Here is a 16,662-nt window from a genome sequence, read left to right on the forward strand (position 1 = left end):
AAACGAAAATAATGCTAAAGAGATTCAAGAATTATTGTTACTTCTTAAGTTATCACATGAATTGTTTGTGGATGTTGATGAAAAAATATGAATACACATTTTCACATCGTCTCTTAATTGAACTGTCATTCAGTGCATTTGTACCTGAAAGATATTTTTTCTACACCTACCAATTTAGTTCAAAAACAAGTGGCAACACAGCAACCCCCAAATAAAAACAAAAAAAAAAAAAACATCGTGCTTTTTCGCTCGTGTTGTGATCCAAACAATGTTGTTGTCGAACGTTCGCCGGTTAGCCGAGATCATTGAGATTGTTTTACGCCACAGCCAACAACCGGCAGTAAAGGGAAGCCCCAACAAAGAAAAAAAACGAAAAGACAAAACCCCCAAATCAAAACAAACTATCCAAGCACACGAACGAAGAGGTGTTTGCTCACAATACGCCAACGATGAGGACGACGACGACGACAAAAACGACACAACTCAAAACAATTTTGTAGAGCAGAGATTGATCCATGATGATGGCGCTGCGCCGGTGATGATGGACTCTTTTAAATTCTCCAGTTATTTACGATATTTTCTCAGTTTGAGTTTGTGTATCCAATGGATAAGAACGAACGACGAGCGAACACGGGCGCGCACTTTAATCGGAACTGCATGCGAATAGTGGAGCAGCAGAGTTAAGGCTTCATTTGGCCAATTGAAAACGAAAAATAAAATAGGAAAAAATAAAACATTTTGTGTACAAAAACGTTTTCGAGGAGGAAAAGTGATTTATTTTTGTTTGTTTCGTTTTTGTGATTTTGTTGTTTATTTTTATTTTCGTTTTTTTTTTTTTAATTCTGAAAAATGTGCGACAACAACGATGTGTCGGCGACATTGTATTGTGTTTGGTGGACCACGTGAATATCTAAAAATGTCTTGCAAGAAAAAAATATCTCTGTGAAATTTTGAAGAATTTATGAAAGTATTTTAATAGAAGTTTAAAAATAACAAATTAAGAAAAATCTTAAACAAAACGTTGTGTTCTGCGCCGCTTTTTTTGTGATTTGTCGCGCCGCTGCAATTATCCCCGTCGGCTGTTCGCGTTTTTTTGCAATTATAAGACAAAATGATTCACTAAACCGTGAAAAGCAATAAAATAAACTAAATCAAGATACAATTTTGAGTGTTTTTTTTTTGTGTTTCAATTGTTACTTCAACTGTGAAAAGCTGGTGTGTAAAATAATTATCTTATTTTTGTATGTACAAATATGTATCTATTTGTGTTCATTTTTTCATCGTCGTTTGTTGGCCTGAGAATTCAAGAGAAACATTTTGATTTTAAGTTTGTGGAAAATGTAAAATATCAATTATTGATCTAGATTAAAATTGATAAACATGTCAATCTGGCGGAATAGTATTTTATTATATTAAAATTTAAAAAATTATAATTTATATTAAGATATTATCAGTTAAGATATATTTTTATTATCAAAATTCCAACTTTCTAAATTAGAAATGAAAATGTTTCCCATAGAGATGATATACGTACAACATGTGTTTTGTGGCAAAAAAACTTAATATTGTTTATGGTTTGAAATTCTCGGTTTTCTTTTGCACTGTAAAAACGTGTTGTAACATAATGTTATAGATCACATTAACAATATAGATCGAGAAAATTAAAATGATACATTTACCGATAAAGCGATCCAATCAGATTTTTTAGTGCATTTATGTCTATATACTGGGTGAGAAAAAAACTGCAATAAAGTCAAACGCCAAAATTTTTACATTTTTTTAAATTTTTTTGAATGAAAGCAAAAATTTCGGAAATAGCATCAAATTTTACAATAAGTTTACATTTGTTCGAATTGGTCGCCTTTGGCCCGAATTATGGCTTTCAAAGGGCCAATGAAACCATCACACTCTGGCCGAATGTTGCTCTGCAGCCCATTCCCGGCGAAACCCTTGCTTGAGGTGATCGACACTTTGGTATTTTTTAGTGTCAACCTTGCTTTCAAAAATACTCCAGACACAATAGTCCAACGGATTGGTATCCGGAGGAACCTCATTTTGTAACCGTTCTTGGGCACGCGCCGAGTGCGATAGTGCTGAGTCCTGTTGGAATGTCGAAGGTCTGCGGCCAAAATGTTTGCGTGCCCAAGGCTTTAATACACTCTCCAGAATATTTTCGCGATAATTTTCAGCTTTATTCTGATGCCAGCTTTATTCTGATACGAGCGGAGAGCGACCATCGGCTGTTATGGCGGCCCACGCCATCACCATTTCCGGCGCTAGAATTCTGGTGGCCAACCGAAGGTGCACATTTTCACCTGAGCTTTTTGGCAAGCAAACATGATCATTTTGTTTGTTTACAAACTGCTGGACAACGAATGGTTTCTCATCGGAGAAAACCAAATTCGGCAGTTCACCACTTTTGGCCAAGAGAAGCAACTCTTTAGCTCTTTTGAGTCTATTTTCTTTCTGCGGTGTAAGTTCTTGCACTTTTTGGAATTCATTCCATTTTTGCCGAATGAAATATTGCGATATGTTCAGCTCACGAGCCATTTTTCGGCCACTGCGACGCGGATTTCGATCAAGTTGCTTCTTTATTTTTCGAACCGTTTCTGCCGATGTGGCTGTTTTCTTCCGTCCACTTCCTTGACGTCGGGCTACTCTACAAGTATCACGGTAACGAGAAATGGTACGAGACACAAAAGATTTATTCACATTTAAATGCTGGAGTGCTCTAACGATAGCCACTTGTAGTTTTCCAGTCAAATATAAAGAAATCACACTATCACGCTTGAATTCCATCACGAATATCTTTTTTTTTCTGGAAAATTCTCACCAAAAAACTTGAGGGGCCAAGGGAAAACGAGGACCATTATAGGAAATGTTCTGACACATGAGAGAAAGTATCGAATTTTTAACAATTGTGTCGGAAAATGTTATCTATATCGTACGAACACCGAATATCGGGAGGTACAGATATATTAGGGGGATAACCCACTGACAAAATACACATGTGCGCGAAATTTTGATTTCTATGTCAATTCGTTTGGAAGCTTGATTACAACAGACAGACAGACGGGCATATCTAAATCGACTTTGAATTTTACGCTGATTAAGAATATATATATATATATATATATATATATATATATATATATATATATATATATATATATATATATATATATTGCTTAGGAGTTTGAAAAATCGATTATGCATTCATTCGGCTTTAGGTCAGACTGGTTGTGTGCGATGTCAGACTTAGACTGGTTGTGTGTAGACTTGGAAAAATCAACCCAGAGAAGTAGATATAAGAACTAGACCGGTAAAGGACGTATGGGATAATCATTTCCGTATCACATGTAAAACAATATTGGCGCCAATTTTTACGCATATTTTCACTTGGACAAAAATATCTAACAGTGGCTGAGAAATCAGAACCTAGCCAATGAGATTCTTCTATAGTGAGTACTTTTTTCTTAGTTTTATAGTACCAATTTCTTTATAATAACAAAATTATTTAAATTAAATTAATTAAAAAAATGTACTTACTTTTTTCTATACCTATGTATAGCGATTTGTTTTTGGTGTGAACAAATGTCTAATATTGCATTTAATGAATCGTCGTTATACTTTTTTTTATTTCATTGATTTTGCCATATTTGAGAATATTGCGGTTTATATATGAAAATAATAATGATAATAACAATTACTGCAAATATTGAATGGCAGCGTGGCAGCAGAGGATGAAAAATAAAATAAAAAACTGTTTGTTTTCCATCTGATATCACAGGTAGCCGCACCGACTGACTAGCCACTCAGCCAGACAAAGTCAGCTGGCAAAGTCAGATATCGATCATATTTTTCGTTTATTCTTTGGTTGTTTTCATTATTTTTTTTCTCTTGTTGTTGTTCTACATACATATGTACATCATCATCATTCTACATACACATGTGGCGCCATAAGTAATATTTCATTAATGAAATTCATATAAATATTTATTCTTTTAATTCATAGCTAGTGCAAATAGACATGAATACATCTCACTTGTGTGTGTGTGTGTGTATGAAGCTGTTTATTCTAAAAATATTTTAGGGAGAAAATAGGCAAACGGCGAAGAGAGAAGGTGTGCAAAAATGGGCAATATAGGTCTGCTCTTCCTTTTATCTCCCGTAAAAATTATCGTAGTTTTGAATAGTAACTATTGTAAAAATATAAACATGAAATATTTTTTGATTTATATTGAACGAAGGAAGTAACCGATATAATTCAAACTTGGATGATAATAAAATCTGTTGTCTACTCATTTGTGAATATTCCCCACCTTCGATTTAGCTATGTCCGTCCGTCCGTCCGTTTTAATCAAAACGAATGAATATAGGAAGCTAACATTTTGCACAGATCAGTCTTTTGTCTGATAAGACTAATATAACGGTAAGACTAACATAACGGTAACCCCGATATTCGGTATTTTGATGGTAGTAGCCTACTTTATCCACAAAAGGAGTTCCTTCTGAGTACGTCACCCCCCTGAAGGGGTATTGTTTACATAGGTCCTCAATATCGTATATCCTCCATAAAACGGTACCTTTCTATATGCGGTATTTTAATGATTTTAGCTACATTTTTCAATGGAATTGTCTAAAAATCCATACCAGAAGTTCTTCCTAAACCCTTAACCTCCTGGAAGAGAAATGTCTATATAGGTCCACGATATCGTATGGCCCAATTTCAACTGTACCACGCCCACGTCTTCGCATAGGCTCTATATAACGGTACTTCCCAAAATTAGGTTTAACGACATTATTCACCGAAATTGTTTCAAATTTCGTATTTGAAGTTCGCAATGGGTACTACAAACTATGACGGAAAATTGTCTATGCAGGTCCACGTATTCATATAGCCCTTATTTAACGGTACCTCCCTTTATTCGGTATTTTGATGATATTTGTGGCATTATTTAGCCAAATTTCGTATTTGAAGTTCGAAATCGGTATTACAGCTTATGACAAACAATTACTTATGCAGGGTTCATTTGAGCGTTATTTTCAAATTCCTTCACAATGGATGGAGGGCATTAAAAGTTCGACCTGAACTAATCTGCTTTTTTACTTGTTTATAACTATAACACGTTTTCAATCCATTTCAAATCATTATACTTCATTCTTTGGGGAAAATGTCAAAGGAAGAATTGTTCTAAATCGAATTTTAATTGAGTCTCCGAATAAAACAAATGTGTATAAAGGGTGAGATAAAAAAAAAAACTGAAACAAAGTCAAACGCCATAATTCTAAAATTTTTTTAAAATGTTATTGAATGAAAGCAAAAAATGTCGGCTATTTTAGAATACTTACAGATTTCTTCGAATTTGTCACCTTTGGCACGAATTATAGCCTTCAAACAGCCAATGAAACCGTCACATGCTGCCCGAATGTTGCTCTGCGGTATTTTGGCTCATTCCCGGCGAAGCGCTTGCTTGAGGTGATCGACACTTTGGTATTTTTAAGTGCCAACCTTGCTTCCAAAATACTCCAGACATAATTGTCCAGCGGATTGGTATCCGGAGATTTTGTTGGCCACTGTGTCCTGGAAATGAAGCGAGGAACATCATCAATTTTTGGGTGGTGCGTGCTGAGTGCGATGGTGCTGAGTCCTGTTTTAATGTCAAAGGTCTGCGGCCAAAATGTTTGCGTTCCCAAGCCTTTAATACACCCTCCAGAATATTTTCGCGATAATATTCGGCATTTATTATGATGCCACAGTTTATTAATACGAGCCGAGAGCGTCTTCCGGTTGTTATGGCGGCCCATACCATCACCATGGCCGGTGCTAGAGGTCCGGTGGCCAACCGAAGGTGCACATTTTCAGCTGACCTCTTTGGCAAGTAAACACGATCATTTTGTTTGTTTACGAACTGCTGGACAACGAATGTTTTCTCATCGGAGAAAACCAAACTCGGCAGTTCACCTCTTTCGGCCAAGCGAAGCTACTTTAGCTCTTTTGAGTCTATTTTCTTTCTGTTGCGGTGTAAGTTATTGCACTTTTGGCTTTTGACTATCAATGGCTTTACCCCGAGCTCATTTTTCCATATTTGCCGAATGGAATATTGTGATATGTTCAGCTCACGAGCCATTTTTCGGCCACTATTAAAAAAAGAAAAATTATGATATATTTCCATTTTACATATTGAATACAGGATGAGATGCAAAAAATTCAACCAACTTCAGACTGCTGTCGTTTTTAAGCCAATCGTCCGACAGCTGTTAAAATTATTCCAGTGACAGTTTATTGTATTGTTTACAAGCGTACAAAAGCATTTTGGTGAGAATTTTCTAGAAAAAAGCTGTTCGTGATGGAATTCAAGCGTGGTAGTGTGATTTCTTTATGTTTGACTAGAAAACCACAAGTGGCTATCGTTACCGTGATACTGGTATCGTAGTCCGACGTCAAGTAAGTGGACGGAAGAAAACAGCAACATCAGCAGAAATGGTTCGAAGAGTAAAGAACCGACTTGATCGAAGCCCGCGTCGCAGTGCCAGAAAAATGGCTCGTGATCTGAATATATCGCAATATTTCATTCGGCAAATATTGAAAAATGAGCTCGGGGTAAAGCCATTGAAATTCCGAAAAGTGCAAGAACTTACACCGCAACAGAAAGAAAATAGACTCAAAAGAGCTAAAGTAGCTTCGCTTGGCCGAAAGAGGTGAACTGCCGAGTTTGGTTTTCTCCGATGAGAAAACATTCGTTGTCCAGCAGTTTGTAAACAAAAAAATGATTGTGTTTACTTGCCAAGGAGGTCAGCTAAAAATGTGCACCTTCGATTGATCACCAGAACTCAAGCGCCGCCCATGGCGATGGTGAAGTGGGCCGCCATAACAGCCGATGGTATATCTCAGCTCGTATTAATCGACCGTGGCATCAGAATAAATGCCGAATATTAATGCGAAAGTATTCTGGAGCATGTATTAACAGGACTCAACATGCGCCACCCAAGAATGGTTACAAAATGAGGTTCCTCGCTTCATTTACAGTGGACAATGGCCACCAAAATCTCCGGATATCAATCCGTTGGACTATTGTGTCTGGAGTATTTTGGAATGCAAGGTTGGCACCGAAAAATACCAAAGTTTCGATCACCTCAAGCTAGGGCTTCACCGGGAATGGACCAAAATACCGCAGTGCAACATTCGGGCAGCGTGTGAAGATATCATTGGCCGTTTTAAGGCAATAATTCGTGCCAAAGGTGACCATTTCGAACAAATCTAAACTTATTCTAAAATTTTATGCTATTACCGACATTTTTTGCTTTCATTAAAAAAACTATGGCGTTTGACTTTTTTGCAGTTTTTTTTTATTTCACCCTGTATATTGAAAGACAATGTCTATCTATAGAATAACTGTAAAATATATTTTTTTGTCTGTATAAGACCTCTAAAAGGTATTCTTTAAAAATGTCTTTGTAAAAGATACGGCTCTCTTTTATGGAAGTTATGTTAAGCTTCTTTTATGCATATAATACCCTGTAATGCTGTAAAATGTCTCTTACAATTTCAGACCCCCATGCTACTATTACACTTTATGAACTGCGATTTTTTAACGGAAATCGAAAAACCAAAAATTGAATTTACCACCTATCATTTTATGTGTTAAATCTTCCATAAAATTGCTAATTTTTATTACAAATTAAGAACAGAAAAAGAAACCTAAACCAAGCAAAAACACATCAACATAAACTAATGACGATTTGTTACGGAAATTATAAAAAACGCCAACGGAGCTATAAAAAAATCACAAGTCTCTTTTTCTTCACCTCTTTGCCTCCAGGTCTCTACCTTTTTATATCGTTCTATTACAAAATCCAAACACATATCACAACCCACATGTATTGCCTGCCACTAAAGTGTTGTCTGTCGCTCTACTCTCCGCTGTCGACTCCATCGCCGTCATTTCAAAAAATTAACACCAAACGCTGTAAAATTACTTTTTATAGAAATCTTAAAAGCCCCGTAAAAAAAAACGATACAAACTTGTAAATATGAACAACGTAGCTATTCGTAACACGCACCGACACTCACGCAAATGCAAAATATGCTAAAACCTCAATGAATGAACGAACGAATGAATGAACGAACGAAACGAAACGAATAAAGATGGGTGTATGTCCGTGTAGATGAATGAATGAATAAACTACTATTTTTTCCGAATTTCATTCATAAAAATCTTCGTTAAATGGCTCTGCTGTAGCTGCGTACAAAGCGACAAACAGCCAGCAAATGTCATTTGTGCATTCACTGTTTAACTTTTTTTATTTATATGAAATATTGTACGTGGGCCGCTGTTTGTTGTTTATGTGCAAATTTTACATTGAATCAAAATGTTACAGGGTGAAGTGAAATTGTGTATACATATTTAAAAACTGGAAATTAAATTCGAAAATCATTTTTGGGGCTTCAGTGAATTAGCTTTTTATACCCTCCACCAAAAAAGGTATGGAGGGTATATTAAGTTCGTCATTCCGTTTGTAACTCATCGAAATTATCATTTTAGACCCAACAAAGTATATATATTCTTGATCAGCGTAAAATTCTAAGACGATTTAGCCCTGTCCGTCCGTCTGTCCGTCTGTTGTAATCACGCTACAGTCTAAACGAATTAAGATAGGAAGCTAAAATTTTGCACAGATCTCTCTTTTGTCTGCAGGCAGGTCAAGTTCGACGATGGGCTATATCGGTCCACGATATCGTATAGCCCCCATATAACGGTACCCCCGATATTCGGTATTTTGATGATGTTAGCCACATTTTTCAATGGAATTGTCTGAAAATCCACACAAGTAGTTCCTTGTGGGTAATTTACCCCCTGAAAGAGAATTTTCTATACAGGTCCACGATATCGTACATCCCCCATATAACGGTACCCCCCGATATTCGGTATTTTGATGATTTTACCCACATTTTTCAACGGAATTGTCTGAAAATCCACACAAGGAGTTCCCTGTGGGTACTTTATACCTCGGCAGAGAATTATCTATATAGGTCCACAATATCGTATAGCCCCCATGTAACGGTACCCTCGATATTCGGTATTTTGATGATTTTACCCACATTTTTCAACGGAATTGTCTGAAAATCCACACAAGGAGTTCCCTGTGGGTACTTTATACCTCGGCAGAGAATTATCTATATAGGTCCACAATATCGTATAGCCCCCATGTAACGGTACCCCCGATATTCGGTATTTTGATGATTTTACCCACATTTTTCAACGGAATTGTCTGAAAATCCACACAAGGAGTTCCTTGTGGGCATTTTATCTCCTCAAAAAGAATTGTCTATATAGGTCCACAATATCGTATAGCCCCCATATAACGGTACTCCCCTATATTCGGTATTTTGATGATTTTAGCCACTTTTTCCAATGGAATTATCTGAAAATCCATACAAGGAGTTCCTTGTGAGTACTTTACACGCAGACATAGATTTGTCTTTATAGGTCCACAATATCGTATATCCCCCCATATAAAAAGAATTTTTATTGGATTTAATTTTTTTGAAAATTTTCTAATTCGTTCCAAATGGTGGAGGGTATTCAAAGTTCGGCCCGGCCGAACTTACTGCTTTTTTACTTGTTTAATTTTAGAAGAATTCTAGGACTGAAAAAAACTCCTTGGTATACCCTCCACCATAAAATGGAAGGTATATTAACTTTATCCGCCCCGTTTGCATCAACTCGAAATATACGTCGTAGATGCAATAAAATATACAGGGTGAGATAAAAAAACTGAAACAAAGTCAAACCGCCAATGAACCCGTCACACGCTGCCCAAATGTTGCTCTGCGTTATGTTGGCACATTCCCGGCGAAGCACTTGCTTGAGGTGTTCGACATTTTCCAAAATACTCCAGACACAATAGTCCATTCTTGAGTGGCGCGTTCTAAGTGCGATGGTGCTGAGTCCTGTTGGAATGTCCAAGGTCTGCGACCAAAATGTTTGCGTTCTATGATAAGGCTCCTGTTCAATGATAATGTGAAATGAAATTTTTTATGAAGAAAGGAAATGTCAAAGGAAATATCTTTCATTTAATTTTTTAATAAAACCACAAGCTATCTTCCGGCCACACACCTTTATCCGTTTTTTTTTGAAAATTTTCAGTCATTTTTACTCTCACTTCTCAAAGGGTACCGTCTTGAATGGACATCACCACACATATTAATTAAGTTACACAAACGCACACCCACCCATTGTTAATATTTTCGCGTTTGACATTAACGTCAAAAACATTTATCGTCATAAATTTTATCGCAAAATCTATTCGTGTTTGTTTTTCGTAATTGATATTTTGACGTTATTTATTCCGTTTGAATATTCTATTTCATTCATAAGATTTTCGTTTTCTATCGTATTCTTCTCATATTTATTCGAATCATAAAACATTTTGTCAGATGTGTATCGAATAATAATGGCAGATGAGATATTCAAATCTAGGGATTGCTCATAGTGAAGATTATTGAAATACATTTAAGTTGCTAATGTTAAAACAAAGTTAGGTTATGTTTGATATATGAAAACAAATTAAAAGATTAAAGATCTGTAGATCATCCAGTGGAACACCTGCAGATCTTGTCCATACTTTTAAAGAAGATTATTGAAATACATTTAAGTAGATCCACTATTTGCTTATGATAGTTCTATTTCAGTTTCATACAGGGTGAGATACAGAAAACTGCAACAAAGTCAAACGCCATAATTTTTAAATTTTTTTTTAATTTTATTGAATGAAAGTGAAAAATGTCGGAAATAGCATCAACTTTTAGAATAAGTTTAGATTTGTTCGAATTGGTCACCTTTGGCACGAATTATGGCCTTCAACGGCCAAGAAAACCGTCACACGGTGCCCGAATGTTGCTCTGCGGTATTTTGGCCCATTCCCGGCGAAGCGCTTGCTTGATATTTTTTGGTATTTTTTGACACTTTGGTATTTTTTGGTGCCAACCTTTCTTAAAAAAAAGCCAGACGCAATGGTCCAACGGATTGGTATTCGGAGATTTTGGTGACCCTTGTGCGCTGGAAATGAAGCGAGGAACCTCATTTCTTGGTTGACGCGTGCTGAGTTCTGTTTGAATGTCTAACGTCTGGGGCCAAAATGTTTGCGTGTCTAAGGCGTTAATACACCCCTAGAATATTTTCTCGATAATATTCGCCATTTATTCTGATGCCACGATCGATTAATACGAGCGGAGAGCGATCATCGGCTATTATGGCGGCCCACACCATCACCATGGCCGGCGCTTGAGTTCTGGTGGCTAACCGAAGGTGCACATTTTCCGCTGACCTCTTTGGAAAGTAAATACGATCATTTTGTTTGTTTACAAACTGCTGGAAAACGAATGTTTTCTCATCGGAGAAACCCAAATTCGGCAGTTCACCACTTTCGGCCAAGCGGAGCAACTCTTTAGCTCTTTTGAGTCTATTTTTTTAGGTTGCTGTGTAAGTTCTTCCACTTTTTGGAATTTCAATGATTTTACACCGAGCTCATTTTTCAATATTTACCGAATGGAATATTGTGATATCGATTAATAGGAGCGGAGAGCGATCATCGGCAGTTATGGCGGCCCACATCATCACCGGCGTTTGAGTTCTGGTGGCTAACTGAAGGTGCACATTTTTCGCTGACGTCTTTGTCATTTTGTTTGCTTAGAAAAAGCTGGAAAACGACTGTTTTCTCATCGGAGAAAACCAAATTCGGCAGTTCACCACTTTCGGCCAAGCGAAGCAACTCTTTAGCTCTTTTGAGTCTATTTTCTTTATGTTGCGGTGTAAGTTCTTGCACTTTTTGGAATTTCAATGACTTTACACCGAGCTCATTTTTCAATATTTGCCGAATGGAATATTGCCATATGTTCACCTCACGAGCCATTTTTCGGCCACAGCGACGCGGGTTTCGATCAAGTCGCTTCTTTACTTTTCGAACCATTTCTGCTGATGTTGCTGTTTTCTTCCGTCTACTTCCTTGACGTCGGGCTACGCTACCAGTATCACGGTAACGAGCGATGGCACGAGACACAAAAGAATTATTCACATTTATATGCTGGAGTGCTCTAACGATAGCCACTTGTAATTTTCCAACCAAATATAAAGAAATCACATTATCACGCTTGAATTCCATCACGAATAACTTCTTTTCTGGAAAATTCTCACCAAAATGCTTTGGTACGCTTGTAAACAATATAATGTGCTGTCACTGGAATAATTTTAACAGCTGTAGGATCAGTGGCTTAGAAATGACAGCAGTCTGAAGTTGGTTGCAGTTTTTTTATGGAAGTAACTAATATAGTCCAAAAGTTGGCACGTCGCAATATTTATATCATATTTGTTTAGGTCCGATACGACCCATTGACCCATTCCTTCGGTTTAATAATATTGATTCTCATAAATATAATTTGATCAGGCTTAGCACACTCTACATAAGAGCAAGTGTGAACATGGTTGCTGTTCCTTTCCCACAAAAGTTCAAAATTTCTAGAACCTCCAACACAAAAGGTAAACATTTTATATAATAATCAGGGCTGTCACAGAAACAATGTCGGTTTTGCTTATTGTCGTTTTTGTAAACCAATGTTGGTTTCATTTGGTGTCATGAAACCAAGTTGGTTTTGTCAATTTCGAATGTAAATAAAACCAATGTTCGAAACAGCTGTTGTTGCTTACATGTGTTGTTTGTTTATTTGTCATTGAAATATCAGTAAAAGTAAATTAAATAAAAAAAGGAATAAGTCGCTATAAATAAAGTAAGATGGCATCAGCAGTGGTAGTTTTTGTGTTGTTGGACGAAGAACGCTTAGAAAAGGTGATGAGAAAAGCTCTTAGAGATTTCAGCAACCCACTGGAGTTGCCGGAGATGGCGTAAGTAATTTTTTTATTGTGAAAGCTGCTTTGCAGATTTATGGTTTATGGTCCTTTAAAAATTCTTTAAAAAAATTCTTAAAAATTCCACGTTTATGGTCCTTTAAAAATTCTTTAAAAAATCCTTAAAAATCCACATTTATGGTCCTTTAAAAATTCTTTAAAAAATCCTTAAAAATCCACATTTATGGTCCTTTAAAAATTCTTTAAAAAATCCTTAAAAAATCCACATTTAAAGTCCTTTAAAAATTCTTTAAAAAATCCACGTTTATAGTCCTTTAAAAATTCTATAAAAAATCCACGTCTATAGTCCTTTAAAAATTCTTTAAAAATCCACGTCTAAAGTCCTTTAAAAATTCTTTAAAAAATCCACGTCTATAGTCCTTTAAAAATTCTTTAAAAAATCCACATTTTTAGTCCTTTGAATATCCTTTAAAAATTGTTTAAAAATCCAAAGCAAATGAAAAGTGACAGCTCTAAGCAACTTGGTTTATTTCCAATAGCAAAACCAATAACATTGCCTTCTATGACAACCAAAACCGATAAAATTCTAATTCGAAAATAAAACCGATAACATTGATTTTCATGACACCAAATCATTTTTTCTTGTCGTTTTTAAAACCAATAGTGACAAAATTGGTTTCTATGACAGCCCTGAATAACTCTCATAATATTTGAAATCGATGTTAAATTTTTCTTCAAACTTAGCATATTCCTAAATATATACGAGTTTGAAAATCGACAATATCGATTCACTCCTGCTTGTTACACCCTCAAAAGTTCAACAATATTACTCTACTTATTTTGCATAATAAATTTATTGTTAGTCCACTGCTTTGGGTACACTATAATGCTAGTAAAATGTAAAATCTGTTTCCGATTTTATTCAAATTTTACAAATCCCAATTAGACTAGACTAGAAATCGCCTGGCGATCTGGTATTTCGGGTCACTCCTTCTTGTAGCTTACCTCCAAATATTATAAATTATTATCATAACTTTTATAAAACGGGAACTATTTCTCCAGATCTCGAGGAGTACTTTAGGTCCACAGATTTAGTATAAGGTCTACAGATTCGGAAAGTACTCCTCGAGATATTTCATTTGTGCCCAGCCTCGACATCGCTTCATTTTTAGTTTCTGTTCTGTGGACCCTTTTATCTGCAATTTCCCTAAAATTGAGCGATAATTCTTCAGAAAATTAAAAAAATTCCTAAGCCGGAAATTATTTCTGACTATAACGTCCATATATTTGGAAAGTTCTCCTCGAGACCTTTCATTTAGGCCCAGCCTCGACACCGCTTCATTTTTAGTTTCTGTTCTGTGGACCCTTTTCTCTGCAATTTCCCTAAAATTTAGCGATAATTTTTCAGAAAATTCAAAAATTTCCTAAGTCTGAAATTCTTTTTGACTATAACGTCCACAGATTCGGAAAGTACTCCTCGAGATCTTTCATTTGTGCCCAGCCTTGACACCGCTTCATTTTAAATATTTTATTCTCGGTTTAAATGTAGAGTTAAGGGTTTCAATGTTTTTCAACGTAAATTTTAATTAGGTTTTTATTTTGCGATTTCATTTTAAATTTGAAATTTCTACTGAAAATTATGAAATTTGATGAAAAATAATATAATTTAATTTACCTTTAATTTTTCTCTGGTTTGCTACTCCCTCTCTCTATCTCTCCCTCTCTCTCTTTCTCATTATTAACCCTTTGCGAACCGGAGAAAAAAATCACTTTGGTTTGTGTCTTTGCTAATTAAATTTAAATTTATCTTGACGGACATCTGAGAGTATATAGCTGTTGTCAAATCCGATTACTTTAGATTTTTTTGTAGATCATATTTTGTAGACCACTCTATTATAGATATTGCTATAAAAACTCTGTAGGTCTTCAAAAATATTTGTAGCTTTTTTAAACGACAATCCTTAGATATTCTATCAGAAGTGCAGTAGGTCTTCATATAGAAGCTCTGTGAATCTTTGTACAGTAAATCGGTATACACACTTATAAACGTGATATAAATCTTTGTAGACAATACCTGTCGATGTTCTAGAAGCTATTCTTTCCCATTCATGTATTCTTTAAATCCACACCTCAGCTATATTATTTAGCGACATATTTATGTAAGCCATTGTCACTGTCATTATTACCTACCGGTATTTGTTTTTATGCTATCATTCTGTCAACAATATTAACACTTTATAATGTCAACAACAACAACAACGCCAACAACAATGACAGTGTCAACGACATTGTTAGTGTTGTAGGTGGTGCTGGTGGTTTTATTATTATTGTTGTTGTTGTTGTTGATTCTATTAGCGTTAACCTTAGGTGATTGCCTAGCCCACTACAACAGAGTCGTAGTATTGTTTTCGTTTTCTTAAGAATCAATATTAGATCATTATCAGATAATCGATAATGAACGTTAATTGTTTTTTTTTTCGTTTCGTTTTATTCCAAAGAATGAGAGAAATTTCCAAAGAATCATTTTTGTTTGAATAGAAATTCAATTTATGACAATAGAACTCAACCAAATAATACCACAATGTAGAAATGGAAAGAAATAAGTTAATTACTTTTCTAAATAGATCTAGATGTCGCTTCAGACGGGTTGAAGTGATTGGGAAATTTTTGACAAGAGTTAGTACGAAGTAGTAGGTCCTGACTTGCTGTAATCAATAATCGTTTCTGCCACATCTTTTGAAAAGAAGGTTTTAAAGAAACAAGTTAAAAAGTTCGTCAGCTCAGCTCAGTCAATGTTCGAATATTTAAATATATTTTGACTTCTGTTATTCAAATGTTTGATCCTCTATGGAGTAGGTTCCGAAGGAATGGATCAATATTGTCCATTTCGTATAGGACCTAAATAAATATGATATAAATATTGCTACATGCCAAGTTTGGATTATATTGGTTAATTCTCCAATTTATATGCGACATGTGATAATTTTTAGAAAATATTAACATTGCGTGAAGTACGAGATATAGTCCACCGAGGTATTCCATTTTCATCTAATACAGATAACAAGTAAAAAAGCTGTATGTTCGGCCGGGCCGAACTTTTAATACCCTCCACCATTTGGTACAAATTTGACAATTTCCAAAAAAAAAAAAAAAAATAATAATAATAATAAAATCCGTTAAAAATTCTGTTAAAATCTTAAAAATACCGAATGCCTATACGACGACGTGGACCTGCATAGGCAACTTTTGTCATAAGTTATTACAATATTTTAATGCGAAACTTGAAGAAAAATCTGTTTAAATGTAGCTAAAATCATCAAAACACCGAATATAGGGGGTACCGTTATATGGGGGCTATACGAAGACGTGGACCTGCACAGACAATTTTCTGGCATGGGCTGAAGTATCCATTACGAACTCCACATGCGAAATTTGAAACAATCCCAGTAAATAATGTCGCTAAAATCATCAAAATACCGAATATCGGGGGGTACGGTATATGGGGGCTATACGAAGACGTGGACCTACATGGCCCATTTTCTGTTTTATGCTACAGCATCTATTACGAACTTCAAATGCCAACTTTGAAACGATTCCGGTAAATAATGTCGCTAAAATCATCAAAATACTGAATATCGGGGGGTATGGTATAGGGGGCTATACGAAGACGTGGACCTACATGGCCCATTTTCCGTTTTATGCTGCAGTATCTATTACGAACTTCAAATACCAAATTTGGAACGATTCCGTTAAATAATGTCACTAAAATCATCAAAATACCGAATATCGGGAGGTA

General features: G+C 35.6%; 1 protein-coding gene across 2 annotated transcripts in view; it reads left to right on the forward strand.

Moving 5' to 3' along the window:
- The first annotated feature begins 315 nt into the window (after positions 1–315).
- LOC101897450 (A disintegrin and metalloproteinase with thrombospondin motifs 6) overlaps positions 316–16,662 on the forward strand; it is an 83,279-nt gene continuing 66,932 nt past the window's right edge. Inside the window, exon 1 of one of the 2 annotated variants that reach the window (XM_059127334.1) lies at positions 316–1,215. The gene's annotated coding sequence lies outside the window, so the exon portion shown is untranslated. The remainder of the gene's footprint in view (positions 1,216–16,662) is intronic. The other variant, XM_059127333.1, reaches the window with a different exon arrangement.

Source organism: Musca domestica, unplaced genomic scaffold, assembly GCF_030504385.1.
Source record: "Musca domestica strain aabys unplaced genomic scaffold, Musca_domestica.polishedcontigs.V.1.1 44, whole genome shotgun sequence".
Classification (NCBI taxonomy): Eukaryota; Metazoa; Arthropoda; class Insecta; order Diptera; family Muscidae; genus Musca; species Musca domestica.